This window comes from Callithrix jacchus, chromosome 11 (genome assembly GCF_049354715.1).
Source record: "Callithrix jacchus isolate 240 chromosome 11, calJac240_pri, whole genome shotgun sequence".
Lineage (NCBI taxonomy): Eukaryota > Metazoa > Chordata > Mammalia > Primates > Cebidae > Callithrix > Callithrix jacchus.
Window position 1 is genome coordinate 109,078,501 of NC_133512.1, and position 16,796 is coordinate 109,095,296.

The 16,796-nt window shown below is 41.0% G+C and overlaps 1 long non-coding RNA gene and 1 pseudogene across 2 annotated transcripts in view; one reads left to right on the top strand and one right to left on the bottom strand.

The window, feature by feature from the left end:
- Positions 1 to 16,796, top strand: part of LOC144578288 (uncharacterized) — a 181,688-nt gene that overhangs the window by 50,675 nt on the left and 114,217 nt on the right. The window lies entirely within an intron of this gene.
- On the bottom strand, positions 7,451 to 7,558 carry LOC118144057 (small nucleolar RNA U3; annotated as a pseudogene).

The window sequence follows — 16,796 nt, forward strand, 5'->3', positions numbered from 1 at the left end:
GCTGAGACAGATTTTCTGGGGATGCTACTGTGCTGCTTAGTTCCCCTGAACACATTGTTTTTGCACTGTATTAATCATATGCCATACTTTTTTACTGTTGAGTACTTACATACGAATAAGTGGAAGAAAATGGCAGCTTATCGGTATATAAATCAGCATCAGGAATGGTGATGCCAAAAACCACAGATTGTCCACATGGGTGGCTGACATGGTGATGCCTTCGCTTTCTCATGGCTCAATGTACATTGTCTTTGTTTTATGCACAAAAGTATTTAAAATATTGTATCACATTGCCTTCAGGGTGTGTGCATAAGGTATAGGCGACATAGGCCAGGCGAAGTGGCTTACACCTGTAATCCCAGCACTTTGGGAAGCCAAGGCAGGTGGATCACGAGGTCAAGAGATTGAGACCATCCTGGTCAACAAGGTGAAACCCCATCTCTACTAAAAATACAAAAATTAGCTGGGCATGGTGGCACACACCTGTAGTCCCAGCTACTTGGGAGGCTGAGGCAGGAGAACTGCTTGAACCCAGAAGGTGGAGGTTGTGGTGAGCCGAGATCGTGCCATTGCACTCCAGTCTGGGTAACAAGAGCGACGCTCCGTCTCAAAAAAAAAAAAAAAAAAGGGTATAGGCGACATAAATACATTTCGTGTTTGGACTTGGATCCCAGCTCTAAGATATCTCATTGTGTATACGCAAATATTCCAAAATCTGAAAAAGTCTGAAATTTGAAACAGTTCTGGTCCTAAGCATTTCAAATAAGGGATATTTAACCTGTATTCATAAATTTAGTAAGTGAAGAAGGTGATTTGATTTAGGAGTTAAAGATCTCGCATGGTAGCAGAGTGTATTGCTTAAATCCTCTACTTGATCTCTATACATGGGTGTGTTGTAATCAATTGCAAGAGATGTGTCAAATAATTTATTTCTAAAAGTATGAATTGTAGTGTTAATTCCAATGGAAGTAAAAAGGAGAGCAGAGAGGAGGTTCAGAAATGCTGCAGATAGTGGCTGAGTACAGTGGCTCACATCTGTAACCCCAGCACTTTGGGAGGCTGAGGTGGGCAAATTGCTTGAGCCCAGGAATTTGAAATCTCCTGGGAAACATAGCAAGACCCCATCTCTACCTAAAATTTAAAAAACTAGCCAAGTATGGTGGTGCGTGCCTGTGGTCCCAGCTACTTGGGAGGCTGAGGCAAGAGAATTGCTTGAACCTAAGAGGTTGAGGCTGCAGTGAGCTATGATGGTGCTTCTATACTCCAGGCTGGGTGACAGAGTGAGACCCTGTCTCCTAAAAAGAAAGAAAGAAAGAAAAAAAGAAATATTGGAGATATATTGGGGAAGGCACTGACTAAAATCTGCATTTACCTTCTATGAAGGTGTACCTAAACACTTATTTCTAACAAACAACATTGAGACTAATGTAAATTTTCTGGTGTTACTTTGCTTAATTTGGTGATCTTGTGAACGTTCTGGTTGCCAGTAGAAGGCAGTTTTTCCTTCTAGTTCAAAATGACAAAGAATCAAGAGAAACAGAACTAATAAGAGCTCCCTGTGCATTTACTTTTACTGTTTTAGGGGTCATCCATCTTCAGTGAGACTTTTTTTTCTTACAGATAATCTAGATTTTTCTATGATAATTAGAAAATGACAGAATATTCTTAGATAACTGTGAGCAAGAGGCTCAAAACCAATTCCTGTTGGAAACAGTTGCATAGCATTCAAGAAATACACACGTGTATACACACAAAGGGGCCTCTCCCTCAACAATGAAGGAGCAGCTAAACCGCATCGCTGCAGAAGGCCATCGATCATGTTTATTACATCGCAGACAGCAGCAGTTTTAAGTGAGGCTGGGCTTCCCGAATGAATTCCAATAATTCAAGTTATGATTCCTAAACTATGTGTCTAGACTAATTCAATATTACTTTTAGGGAAAAAACATTGAAAGGATTAGTTCCATAATATGAGTAAAAGAACCTGGTTTTATTACTTTAATCATTAATAAAGATATTGCAATCTACTTGGTGACTTTTTTCAAACAAAAGATGAGATAAACTGTGCAAACCCTGCTTGCTGCATCATAGTTGCATAAATGGTCGGGGTTTTTTTTGTTTTGTGTTTTGTTTTCTTACATCAGAAATAGATTTATTTTGGTGTCTATTTTGGATTTTGGAGACTACTTTTTTGGTTTTTGCTTGTATCCAAATGGAAATCTTTTTGTTGTTTTTGCTGATTATAAATGTAATTTTTGGTCATGAAAAGAAAAGAATACAGAAGAATTTTGTAATTCTTGCCCCCAGATAATACCTTTTGGTGATATGGTGGTTATAACAAACAGAAAGCACCCGATATTATTTTCCACAGCTTTTTTCATCCATCCATCCATCCATCCATCATGCATCCATCCATCCATCCGTCCATCCATCCATCCGTCCATCCATCCATCCATCTATCCATGCCATCTTTCCGTATTGAAGAGCAGAGAGTTAGGGAGGGGCAGAAAGGAATGAATTCTTCTTCTCAGAGAGAGGAGGACTCATACAGAGTCCATCACTGCAGCACTGGCCTGGGAGCTAAGGATGGAAGCCTGTTGTGTGGTGTCTGCAAAGCTGCGTGCTGAGAGTTTGGATCTCCATGCTCTCATTTCAGCCAGGTTTCTAACTCATATGAGCTGATGGGCAAGTCATGCAACCTCATCTATGAAATGTGTGTCCTTTGCATGCTAGTACACACTGAATTTTTTTGTTTGTTTTGAGACAGGGTCTCACTCTGTCACCCAGGCTGGAGTGCAGAGGTGCCATCTCAGCTCACTGCAATCTCCACCTCCCAGGCTCAAACAGTCCTCCACCTCCGCCTCCCGAGTAGCTGGGACTTCGGGCGCGTGCCACCATGCCTGGCTAAGAAAGAAATCCTCTTCCTTCCTTCCTTCCTTCCTTCCTTCCTTCCTTCCTTCCTTCCTTCCTTCCTTCCCTCCCTCCCTCCCTCCCTCCCTCCCTCCCTCCCTCCCTCCTTCCTTTCCTTTTTTTCCCTTTCCTTTCCTTTCTTTCTCTGTCTCTCTGTCTCTCTTTCTTTCTTCTCATACTCTTGCTCTGTCTCCCAGGCTGGAGAGCAGTGGTGTGATCTTCGCTCACTGCAACCTACACCTCCCAGGTTCAAGGGATTCTCCCTGCCTTCTGAGTAGCTGGGATTACAGGTGTGCACCACCAGGCCTGGCTAATTTTTTTTGCTTTTTTGGGAGAGCTGGGGTTTTACCATGTTGGTCAGGCTGGTCTCAAATTCCTGACCTCAAGTGATCTGCCTGCCTCAGCCTCCTAGAGTACTGGGATTTCAGGCATGAGCCACTGCACCCAGCCGGATCATTAATTTTTGATAAGTTATTTTTATTTACAAGAGCATCCAATTGGTGCACACTACAGACATATACCCTGAAATACTCTAACCAACATTTGACAAGGTGTCTTTTTTCTGTTTTTTTCACTCCCTTAATGACTACTTAGGTTGCTTCCTTTAGGCTAAGCCTAAAATACTTAATGTTATTGAGGATTAGAGGCAAAACAGATGTCTGTGTTAGCTCTGAGAAAATGCTTCAAAAATTGATCATGTCATTCATAAAAATGATAGTAGTGCTGGCATCAGTAACACAGACAAGGGTTGGGGAGTGGTTGTCTACGCACGCTGAATTTCAAAGATGTGGTTCTCAGGAATACAGGGGGTTTTGTATGGAGCTGAATGAACCTTCCATAGTCTGAAAGCCCATCTTTGGGAAACAAATATCCGGTTGCCATGGAGACACTCAAGGTGGATGAAGGATGGATTAATCAAAATACAGTAAATCCTTTTTACGAGCTTCCTAAGAAATCTAGTGTGAAGAGAACCCTCTGGTTTGTCTCCTCTTATTCTGCTCTCCATCACACAGGAAATCCACCATGGATGTACAATGACACACATTTATTGTACTGAGTTCTGTGCATGTGCGAGGGCACGACTCTCTGTTGCCTGAAAGCTACAGTCAGTCATATCAGCTCAAGGGTCCCTGAACATTATTTTTAAATGAGTTTATGAAATTTCAGGAAAAAAAATTATTTATTTTTTGCAACGAAATGAAAAAAGAATAGTTAGAAACAACCTCTACATAAAAATTGTGATTATTTATTAACCGAGCTACATTCTCTGGGGAATAAAGGATATGAAATCATTTGCACTGATAGTAGCCGCATTCAGCCTTAGTCTCAATGCACAACTAATCTGATCATTTTAACTGTTCAATTTAGTCAAAAAAACAAGTCATCTCAGTCACAGTATCAGTTAAGTAAATAAATGAATGCATCTAAATAAATTATTCAGTTGAATAAATTAAGTGAATAAATAAATTAAATGACTATTCCCTTCCTTCCTCACAAACTGACGGGTCATATTAATCAAAACAGTTAATCCAGTTGTGGGAGACATTTCCAGAAGCCTCCAGTAAATCATTCTTGGGCAGCCAATTCAATTTTAGCTCCTGGTCTTGAATAGTCACAGACTCAGGCTGCCTGGACGAGTTAGCATACAGAATCAAGCTGATGTGAGTAGGTTTTGGACACCCTCTGAGGACAGATAAAGGTTCACAGTGAGGATGTTGGTTACTGCAGGTGAGGGGCCTACAGGAAGTCCAGGGGGACCAAACAGAGGGCATAGGCAGGAGATTTTCAGGGTCTACACTCCATGTGTTCTCACAGACTGAAGAAAACAGACAGACCATGGGAATTCCACGGGAATTCAGCATAGAATGAAACAGTATTCTCAGCTGGGGCTGATTTTGCTATGGTTGGGGTGGGAAAAGGTGTGTGTGGTTGCTCCTGGCATCAAGTTAATGGACAAGATACTGCTGAACATCCTACACGACACAGAAGAGCCTCCTGCAAAAAAGAAAAATATCAGCAGTGCTTAGAATGAGAAATCCTGGAGGAGGAGAATAAGAGTTCATCATTTCTAAGTAGGATTTTAGATTGAGTACCAATTCATAGGTTTACTAACGGAGCCAGAGGGTTATAACCTCTGATCTTAGCTATAAGAAATCAACTCCGGATTCGGAATTTGAAGCCCTAAGTCTCGACCCGAGCCTTGCTTTTTATTATGTCTGGTCAGATGGCAGCCTCTCTGAGCTCAGTGACTTAATTTGTTACGTGGTGATAGTAATAGCTGCCTACTTTATAGTAAATGCTATAACAGATATGAAAACATGGAGCAGTGTCAGTGCTCATAAAATAATGATTGGAAACAAACAAGCCTGTTTATCTTATCCATATATATATACTTTCTTGAGGCAAAATGGCTCACTTCTGACCAGTGGTGCTAAGAAGAAGAACAAAAAGAACTGATTTGAAATCGATCACTCATTTTGGATCTTCATGTGTAAAATGTCCATTTATTGCTTTGGGTTGAGGCATACCAGGTATGAGGATACAAGCTTGAAGAAGCTATATGTCTTTGCACTAGGGAAAAAAAACATAGAATGTGTAGAGAAAGATTGGGGAGGGCCAAGGGAGAAGCAACTAGCTAAGACAACAAGTAGGGTAAGTGAAGGATCTAAGTTTTGCTGTGAGAGATACAGTGTAACTCCCTTCTATCTCACTGTAAAGACTTTAGTTAAATCTTCTTCATGCTTGTAAGCCTTATGAGTTTGAATTGGTTTTATTTCACTTCGTTTTTTGTGCAATCAAGTACCGAGTCCTGCTTTGCTGTGAATATGTGGGGCTACCACTACCCCATGTTAAGGAACATTATTGGACATAAGGCAAAAGGTGATTAATGGCACGCTAAGAGCATTTCTAACAAGCCCACCCAAGGATCATCTGACTCAGGAAATTTAAGTTTGTTGGCATAATTCATTAGAACCCAGAGACTTCGTAATTCTGTAAAGTTGATCTGATGCAAGGACTTTCTTTTTTGTTTAGTAGAAAGGTAAATCACAAGGTTATGTTTTTTTTAATGATTTTTTAAATGTTTCTCCCTTTTTTTGTATATTTTATTGCACTTTAGGTTCTGGGGTACATGTGCAGAACATGCAGGATTGTTACATGGCAATGTGGTTTGCTGCCTCTATCCCTGTCACCTATATCTGGCATTTCTCCCCGTGTTATCCCTCCCCAATTCCCTACCCACTTCTGTCCCTCCCCTAATCCCCCCCCATCAGACCCTAGTGTGTGATGCTCCCCTCCCTGTGTCCATGTGTTCTCATTGTTCAACACCCGCCTATGAGTAAGAACATGTGGTGTTTGATTTTCTGTTCTTGTGTCAGTTTGCTGAGAATGATGGTTTCCAGATTCATCCATGTCCCTACAAAGGACACAAACTCATCATTTTTATGGCTGCATAGTATTCCATGGTGTATATGTGCCTTATTTTCCTTGTTCAGTCTATCATCGATGGGCATTTGGGTTGGTTCCCAGTCTTTGCTATTGTAAACAGTGCCACAATGAATATACGTGTGCATGTGTCTTTATACAAAAATGACTTATAATTCTTTGGATATATACCCAGTAATGGGATTGCTGGATCAAATGGAATTTCTATTTCTAATTCTTTGAGGAATCCCCACATTGCCTTCCACAATTGTTGAACTAATTTCTACTCTCACCAACAGTGTAAAAGTGTTCCTATTTCTCCACATTCTTTCCAGCATCTGTTGTCTCCAGATTTTTTAATGATCATCATTCTAACTGGCGTGAGATGGTATCTCAATGTGGTTTTGATTTGCATTTTTCTAATGACCAGTGATAATGAGCATTTTTTCATATGTTTGTTGGCCTCATAAATGTCTTCTTTTGAAAAGTGTCCATTCATGTCCTTCGCCCACTTTTGAATGGTTTTGTTTGTTTTTTTCTTGTAAATCTGTTCTAGTTCTTTGTAGATTCTGGATATTAGCCCTTTGTCAGATGGGTAGATTGCAAAAATTTTTTCCCATTCTGTTGGTTGCCAGTTCACTCTAATGATTGTTTCTTTTGCTGTGCAGAAGCTGTGGAGTTTAATTAGGTCCCATTTGTCTATTTTGGCTTTTGTTGTCAATGCTTTTGGTGTTTTGGTCATGAAGTCCTTGCCTATGCCTATGTCCTGAATGGTTTTGCCTAAGTTTTCTTCTAGGGTTTTTATGGTGCCAGGTCTTATGTTTAAGTCTTTAATCCATCTGGATTTAATTTTTGTGTAAAGTGTCGGGAAGGGGTCCAGTTTCTGTTTTCTACACACGGCTAGCTAGTTTTCCCACCATTTATTAAACAGGGAATCCTTTCCCCATTGCTTGTTTTTGTCAGGTTTGTCAAAGATCAGATGGTTTTAGATGTGTGGCATTGCCTCCAAGGCCTCTGTTCTGTTCCATTGGTCTATATCTTTGTTTCGGTACCAGTACCATGCTGTTTTGATTACTGTAGCCTTGTAGTATAGTTTGAAGTCAGGTAGCGTGATGCTTCCAACGTTATTCGTTTTGCTTAGAATTGACTTGGCTTGGTACTCTACACATTCAGAGAAACTTCTCTAGTATCAAACTATTGAAATGATCCCTGAAAGTATAGTCTTAAAAATAATTTTTTAAAATTGAGGCAGAGTTTGGCTCTGGGACCCAGGAGGGAGTGCAGTGGCACAATCATGGCTCATTGCAGCCATGACCTCCCAGGCTCAAGCAATCCTCCTGCTTCATTTTTTAATTTTTATTTTTTTTGAGACAAGATCTCACTGTGTTGTCCAGGCTGGTTTCAAACTCCTGACCTCAAGCAAGAAGGTTATGATCTTATTATTCCTGTAGGATTATTATTTTTAAAATTTTAGAGACTGGGTCTTTGTCACCTAGGCTGGAGTACAATGGTTCTATCATACCTCATGGCAGCCTCAAACTCCTGGGCTCAAGCAATCCTCTCACCTCAGGTGCATACCACTATAGCCAGCTAATCCTTTAAATTTTTGCAGAGATGAGATCACTGTGCTGCCCAGGCTGCTCTTGAACCCCTGGCCTCAAGTGAATCTGAAGCAGTTTAGGGTCTTTGGAACAGTCTTTTTGTCTGGGATGTTATCTGAGTTCTTTGTTTCACAACCAAGAGGATTAAGGAGTGTGGACACCAAGGGTGAGGTTGGAGCAAAATAAGTGAAAGAGGCAAGCTCTCCACTGTGGAGTGGGGGCGTGAGAGTGTTGCTGTTTCACAGTTGAATACAAAGGCTTTTATAAACAAGCCAGTGGGGTGGGGTGCTTCATTTGCAAACAGTGCAAAAAACTGGTTCCTTATTTGCATAAGGCTCAAATTTCTGACAGCTCCACCCCATCCCTCTAGTAAGCATGTGAGTTGTTAGCCTGAGTTACTCCATATTGTGTCATTTCCCTTACTGCACATGTGTCAGGAGATGGAATTTTCCAATGCAGATATGCCTGATTCAGTGTAACTTTTTTCTTTTTTTGAGATGGAGTTTTGCTCTTGTTGCCTAGGCTGGGTAGCAGCAGTGCATTCCGGCTCACCACAACTTCTGCCTCCTGGGTTCAAGCAATTCTCCTGCCTCAGCCTCCCAAGCAGCTGGGATTACAGGCATGTGCCACCATGTCCGGCTAATTTTTTGTATTTTTGGTAGAGATGGGGTTTCATCACGTTGGCCAGGATGGTCTCGATCTCTTGACTTTGTGATCCACCTGCCTCGGCCTCCCAAAGTGCTGGGATTACAGGTGTGAGCCACCGTGCCCGGCCTCAGTGTAACTTTTAATCTATACAGCTGCAGGCCTGTCTTAGGCAAGCCCCCTAATGCCAGTTCTGAATATGCCCAAAAAGGATGAGATGTGCTCATTGAAGCCCACTGTGTATACCTGGAGCTCACTGGTTGCACAAGAGATAAAGGTGCAAATAAGGACATTGCTCCTTATTTGTGCTTGCAGCTTCATTTCTTCCATGTTGGTCCTTTGTTGGAAGGGCTTCTACTGGGGGCCTGTCTGAACCAGCTGCCTAACCAGTTCCTTCCTCCCTCCTCTCTCAATCCTCCCACCCTAGTCTCCCAAAGTGCTGGGATTATTGGAGTAAATGGTACCTGGCCCCCTGTAGGGTTGTAATTATTGTATAACTCTATCTAATTTAACAGCTTTATTTCAGCATTACTGTCCCCTCTCCATTTATCATAAAAATTTAGTTTCTTAAACTCTCTTTTGAATTGGGCTTTTCATCCTTCTGGGTTCCTTATTAATGAGTTTAATAAATATTTGACATGAACTCACTATTTGTATTAGAATTATGTTTTTAACACTTTGAGAACTATGCCTTGGCACCCATAGCCAATGTTTGTGAGATTTTAAAAAAGGTGTCCCTTTCTTAAGTATAATAGTTTTCTTTTCCTCAAGCAAAATTTTAGAAGACATTGTAATATTTCTTTTTCTTTATTCTCTTTACACTTACATTTTTTTTTTTTTTTGAGACAGAGTTTCACTCTTGTGACCCAGGCTAGAGTGCAATGGCACGATCTCTGCTGACCGCAACCTCCGCCTCCTGGGTTCAGGCAATTCTCCTGCCTCAGCCTCCTGAGTAGCTGGGATTACAGGCACGTGCCCCATGCCTGGCTAATTTTTTGTATTTTTAGTAGAGACGGGGTTTCACTATGTTGACCAGGATGGTCTCGATCTCTTGACCTCGTGATCCACCCGCCTCAGCCTCCCAAAGTGCTGGGATTACAGGCATGTCTTCCTATGCCGCCAAGACTTGCCTTGAACTCCTGGGCTCAAGAGATTCTCCTGCTTTGGCCTCCCAAAATGGTAGAATTACAAGCATGAGCCACCGTGCCTGACTATATTTATTTCTTAATAAAAATTATAGCAAGGATGAAAAATGCTATATAAATTCTACAAATTGAATGATTAAATAAACAGGAAATACAAATATTTAATCACACTAAGAACGTACTAGAATAATCAAGAAATCATTGGGGGTTAATAATGTGTTATAAGATAGTTATATACATCTTACTTTCAGAGACAAGATATTCTTAGGACAGTTTTGAGGCAGGAGAATAAGATCTGGGAGCAGAAACCTAAGGGCTTCCTAGAACTAAATCAAACAGAAAAACCCCAATTAAAAAAAATTTGTAACTGTACTTCAGCTATGACAAGAAACATTCTTTTCATTTGTGTAAGGTATACACCAAATAAATAACGTTGTAACCTATTTCATCCTCTTTATTTGCATAGTGTGTATGCCAAGTAAATAACTTTGTAACTTCACTTTAGCCTCTTCATTTACAAAGGACATACACCAAGTAATCAATGGGAAACCTCTAGAGAGTATTTAAACCCCAGAGAATCCTGTAACTGGGCTAGCTGCTTGCTGGGGCCACTCTCACCCTGTGGAGTGTGCTTCTGTTTCAAAAAATTTATGCTTTTGTTGTTTCCTTCTTTCGTTGCTTTGTTTGTACATTTTGTCCAGTTCTTTGTTTAAAATGCCAAGAACTTGGACACCTCAACCAGTATCATATTTTGGCAAGCCAGTCAGAAGTTAAGCCCAAAATTTGGTTTCTCTTTTTTATTTCTGCTCCACACAGGGAATCTCTCTCTCTTTCTCTGTCTTTTCCTTTTCAACTCTGGACCCTTTCAACTCTGGCAGTGCCTTAACATGAAGGTTTCTTAACATGAACAGCAGGTTTCTGGCGGGGGCCACTCTCTGGTTTTGCCTGAAGGCAAGGAGTGAATGGGATAGTTTCCCTGCCTGGAAAGGGGAAGAATTCTTTTCTGTTTTTTCTGGTTGCAATCGCTTTTCCTCTGGGGTGAACTCACATGCCTTTTGGGCAACTTATACTTTCCTTTCTTATGACAAACTCTTCCCTACCCCTACTCATCTGGCTAAGGACAAAAGAAACCTACCCAGCCTCCAGTTTCTATTATTACATTTTGTATCAGTTCATTTTCATGCTGCTGAGAAAGACATACCCAAGACTGGGTAATTTATACAGGAAAAAGGATTTAATGGCCTCAGAGTTCCACATGGCTGGGGAGACCTCACAATCATGGTGGAAGGCAAGGAGGAGCAAGTCACGTCGTACATGGATGGCAGCAGACAAAGAGAGAGAGCTTGTGCAGGGGAACTCCTCTTTTTAAAACCATCAGATCTCGCAAGACTTATTTACTATCACAAGGACAGCATGGGAAAGACTTGGCCCCATGATTCAGTTACCTCCTACTGGGTCCCTCCCATAACACTTGGGAATTCAAGATGTGATTTGGGTGGCGACACAGCCAAACCATATCCTTCTACCTCTGGTCCTCCCAAGTCTCACAAATTCTCACATTTCAAAACCATTCATGCCTTCACAATAGTCTCTCAAAGTCTTAACTCATTTCAGCATTAACTCAAAAGTCCACAGTCCAAAGTCTCATCAGAGACAAGGCAAGTCCCTTCCACCTATGAGCCTATAAAATCAAAAGCAGGTTACTTCCTAGATACAGTGGAGTACAGGCATTTGGTAAATACAGCCACTCCAAATGGGAGAAATTGGCCAAAACAAAGGGGCTACAGGCCCATGCAAGTATGAAATCCAGTGGGGCTGTCAAACCTTAAAGCTCCAAGATGATGTCTTTTACCTCCATGTCTCACGTCCAAGTCACACTGATGTAAGAGGTGGGTCCCCATGGTCTTGGGCAGCTCCACCCATGGCTATGCAGGGTACAGCCTCCTTCCTGGCTACTTTCATGGGCTGGCAATGAGTGTCTTCATCTTTTCCAGGCACATGACATGGTGCAAGCTGTTGGTGAATCTACCATTTTGGGGTTTGGAGAATGGTGGCCCTCTTCTCACAGCTCCACTAGGCAGTGCCCCAGTAAGGACTCTGTGTGGAGATTCCAACACCACATTTCCCTTCTGCAGCACCCTAGTAGAGGTTCTCCATAAAAACCTCACCCCTGTAGCAAACTTCTGCCTGGACATACAGGTATTTCCATACATCTTTTGAAATCTAGGTGAAGGTTCCCAAACCCCAAATTTTGACTTCTGTGTACATGCAGGCTCAACACCATATGGAAACTGCAAAGGATTGAGGCTTCCACCCTTTGAAGCCATGGCCAGAGCTTTGTGTTGGCATCTTTTAGCCATGGCTGCAGCAGCTGGGACATGGGACACCAAGTCCCTAGGTTGCACACAGTACAGGGACTCTGGGCCTGGCCCACAAAACTGCATTTTTATCCTAGGCCTCTGGGCCTGTGATGGGAAATTCTTCTGTGAGGACCTCTGACATGCCCTGGAGACATTTTCCTCATTGTCTTCAGGATTAACATCTAGCTTCTGGTTACTGATGCAAGTTTCTGCAGTTGGCTTGAATTTCTCCTCAGAAAATGGGATTTTCTTTCCTATTGTGTTTTCAGGCTACTAATTTTCCAAACTTTATGATCTGCTTTCTTTATAAAACTGAATGCTTTTAACAGTACCCAGGTCGCATCATGAATGCTTTGCTGCCTATAAATTTCTGCTAGACACCCTAAATCATTTATCTCAAGTTCAACCTTCTACAAATCTCTAGGGAAAGGGCAAAATGCTGCCAGTCTCTTTGCTAAAACATAAAACAAGAGTCTCCTTTGTTCCAGGTCCCAACAATCTCATCTCCATCTTAGACTACCTCAACCTGAACCTTACTGTCCATATCACTAGCCGCATTTTTGTCAAAGCCATTCAACAAGTCTCTAGAAAGTTCCAACCTCTCCCACATTTTCCTGTGTTTTCCTAAGCACTCCAAACTGTTCCAGCCCCTGCCTGTTACCCAGTTCGAGTTGCTTCAACATTTTTGGGTATCTTTTCAGCAATACCCCATTCTACTGGAATCAATCTATTGTCTCAGTTCATTTTCATGCTGCTGATAAAGACATATTCAATACTGGTAATTTATACAGAAAAAAAGGGTTTAATGGACTTACACTTCGACATGACTGGGGAGGCCTCACAATCATAATGGAAGGCAAAGAGGAGCAAGTCACTTCTTATGTGGATGTCAGCAGGCAAAAAGAGTTTGTACAGGAGATCTCCTCTTTTTTAAAACCATCAGATCTCATGAGTCTTATTCACTATCATGAGAACAGTACAAGACATAATTGCTCCCATGATTCAATTACCTCCCACTGGGTTCCTCTCGTAACACATGGGAATTCAAGGTGACATTTTGGTGGAGACCCAGCCAAACCTTATCACAGTTCATGGTTATCGCTCTAGTGGAAAGGGAAGCATGGGAAAGCATAGCCTTGTAAAATTATAAAGATGTTAAAGTCGGGGACGACACCCAGAAACCAAAGAAAAGCTCATAGTAGGCCATTGCCTCTGGAGGGAAGACATACAAAGTGGCATCGATGACCATCTAAGGTCAGAGATGTCTGACACTCTAAGACTGAATACCAAAGGGGGACGATGCAGGGGATCCAACTCCAGACCTCAATCTCTTCAAAGGGGATGCCCTTGGTAGAGGTTCTGAGTTCTAGTACCAAGACTTCCTTAGAATTTTCTCTCACAGATGACACTGGACAGGTTGGACACTCTTGGGGCTTGTATGTTATTGCATCAGTTGGACTGTGTTCTGGTGATTGTGTGTGTGTGTGTGTGTGTGTATGTGTGTGTGTTGATACAATCATGGGAAATTAGGATTTGGTAAACTTGATATTCTTTTGCAATACTGTTTGGCCCCAGTATTGTTTGGAATTCTGGAGTTTGCTGTTGAATGGGAAAGTGGGATGGAGTTGCATGTATCCAGGCTTTTGTGCTACTGTTCTAAGCAGGGTCAGGCCTGGTTCATATGTGACATGCTCCTTTGGTGCTGTTTAGCCTCAGTATTTCTTGGAGTCTGGAGAGGTTTGGCCTTTAAAAATCAAGCTGCCATGGAATCTGCTTTACCAGAAATTCTGGTTCACAGTCTTCACTGGATTATCTATTGGAGCAAACAAAGCAAAACTGGTGAGTTGGTATTGCTATCTCATGGCTACAGTTCCAAAGTAAAAGCTATTGGATCTTCATTTGCGTGTATGTATCCATGTCTAGATGTGTTTATTTGTATGTACACTTATTATTATATGTTGTGCCTACCAATTGGCTTATAATTAAAAGAATGCTCATAAATTAAGTAAATAAGCCTAAGCAATTTTCAAGTTCATGTGACTTAAGTATAACTTTACTAAACAAAGTGTTTTAGAATTATTGGTAAAATAAAAGTGGGAATGCCTTTGGAATTGTCAGCATACATTTTGTCTGGATTTTATATATGTCTCTGCTAGATATTTTGAGGTGTCAGCATTTAGCATAGAAGGTTATTAAAGTATAAACCCAGCCAAAACAAAATCATATATATATATATATTTTTTGCCAAACAAGACTAATGATGTTAGCTAAATTTTCTTAGTTATTGGCAAAAATATCTATGTATTTAACTTGGAGGGTCTTACTAGTTTAAGTGAGGACCTGCTGTTCACTGGCTATTAAGAATATGGTTAACAAGGAAATAACTAACTTTAAATGATACTGTCTGATATCTCAATTTGCAGAAGTAATTTAATTTAAACTGTTAAAAATGAAATAATTGAGTAAGAATTCTAGTTAGCACATAATTCTGTACACAAAATGTGCCAGAAAGGGTTGTGTTATTAGTGAGAAAAAGAATAATTTTGTCTAATTCAGAAGTTATCTAAAAGTTAGTTCCAGTTACAGAATTGAAATGGTTATTTATGAAACAATGTAGTAAGGCATCAGTAAGTAGGGGAGAAAAATGCGGAAAAGGCTTAGATAATAAAATGTTTTTTTAAATCGGATAGAGAATTGGAGACACTTGGCTAATTAACATGTTCATAGTAAAAGCTCTTAGGTTTTTTTTTTTGAGACGGAGTTTCGCTCTTGTTACCCAGGCTGGAGTGCAATGGCGTGATCTCGGCTCACCGCAACCTCTGCCTCCTGGGTTCAGGCAATTCTCCTGCCTCAGCCTCCAGAGTAGCTGGTATTACAGGTACCCGCCACCATGCCCAGCTAATTTTTTGTATTTTTAGTAGAGACGGGGTTTCACCATGTTGACCAGGATGGTCTCAATCTCTTGACCTCGTGATCCACCCGCCTTGGCCTCCCAAAGTGCTGGGATTACAGATGTGAGCCACCATGCCTGGCAGCAGCTCTTAGTCTGAATTAAAGTAAAATAAGTATTGTAAAGAAATGCATCGGTAGTTTGGCAATTGTTTTTTAAATATAGTTAAGCATGAAGCTGATTGAGTGAGGAGCCAAATTTCACATACATGCTTACATTGCTTCACACTGTGTTTACTGTTTTGTATGGATAGTGTGGGCACTGGAGTACTTACCAGTCACGTCCTTAGAGTGAATTTCATATTCATTTATTTAGTATTTTGGAGACAGAGTTTCACTCTTGTCACCCAGACTAGAATGCAATGGTGTGATCTTGGCTCACTGCAACCTTCACCTCCAGGGTTCAAGTGATTCTCCTGGTCCTGAATGGCTGAGATTACAGGCATGCACCACCACACCCAGCTAATTTTTGTATTATTAGTAGAAATGGGGTTTTACCGTGTTGACCAGGCTGGTCTCAAACTCCTGACCTCAGGTGATCCACCTACCTTGACTTCCCAAAGTGCAAGGATTATAGGCATGAGCCACCATACCCAGCCTACAGTGAATTTCTTGATTGAACAGGATGCATGGTGATATTGGTGGACTTAAGGATATTGAATTATGTATCAGGAATACAACATTTCTTATGTGGATTTTTGGAGTCCCTGGGTAACAATGTAGCCTCCAGGGTAGATTGGGAAGGAAAATGTAGGGTTAGTTTTCTGTTTATTTGTTTATGCTTCTAATTTTTCTTCATTTACTGTTTATTTTCCTCTGGGCTTTGCTTGTGTATGCATATATATATAACCATATAAATATATATATATATTTTAGTTTTTAGTGGATAGCTTTTGTTTGGTTCTGTGAGTAGTTATTTTGTTTCCTATGCATTTGTAGCAAGTCATCATTTATTCCATTAATCTGGAATTCCTAGACTACCTTTGTCAGGCCCACAGGAATTGATGGAACACACCACCTTTTAACCTTAAACTAAGTTTTTGGGTATTAGGCTCCCTGATACTTTAAGTGTATTGAGTATACTTTTGTAAATAGAGTTTGAGTCGTTTTTCTCTCTGTCTGCCTAATTTCTCCAAAATGTGTAAACTATTTGTGAATGTTCTTAATTCACGGCAATGTGGTTTTTTTTTTTTTTGCATACAGTTGAGTAGGTTTGCTAGGGCTGCTCAGGGAAGGAGAACAGAAACATGACATGGTGGCAAAATGGTAAGAACTACTTACCAGTTGGACTTCTGGCCTCTGTCTCTCTGTACAAACCATTTGAGGAGTGGTAAAAATTACTGTTTATCTCCTTTGTAAAATTTGGCTTAATGTGAAAAGAAATTTTGAGGCTAGTCATAAGCTGTAGCAAATCTGGGGTATTTTGTGCTGCAAATTTCTCTTTCTCTGTTGTACTGTCATGGAGTACCTTAGGATAGAACATGGCTTAGGACCCCGTAAGCTCTCTGCTCATGACAACCCAGTAGGCTGGTCAGTAGCAAACTTTACTGAAGGTCCCTGAAACAAACAAAACAACTGGATGAGGGCTCCGTCTTGTTTCACGTCTCTAGAGCTTGACCCTATAACCACAGGGCAGTTCTTTCTCTTAGTCTCTGCCATCCAGAACAGGAGTTTTGGGATTCATGTTATAGTTAGCTCTAAAGATGTCTTAAGTAGTTGGAAGCCTTTACAAGCTCAAAATTAGCTACTCTAGATTCCTTCTG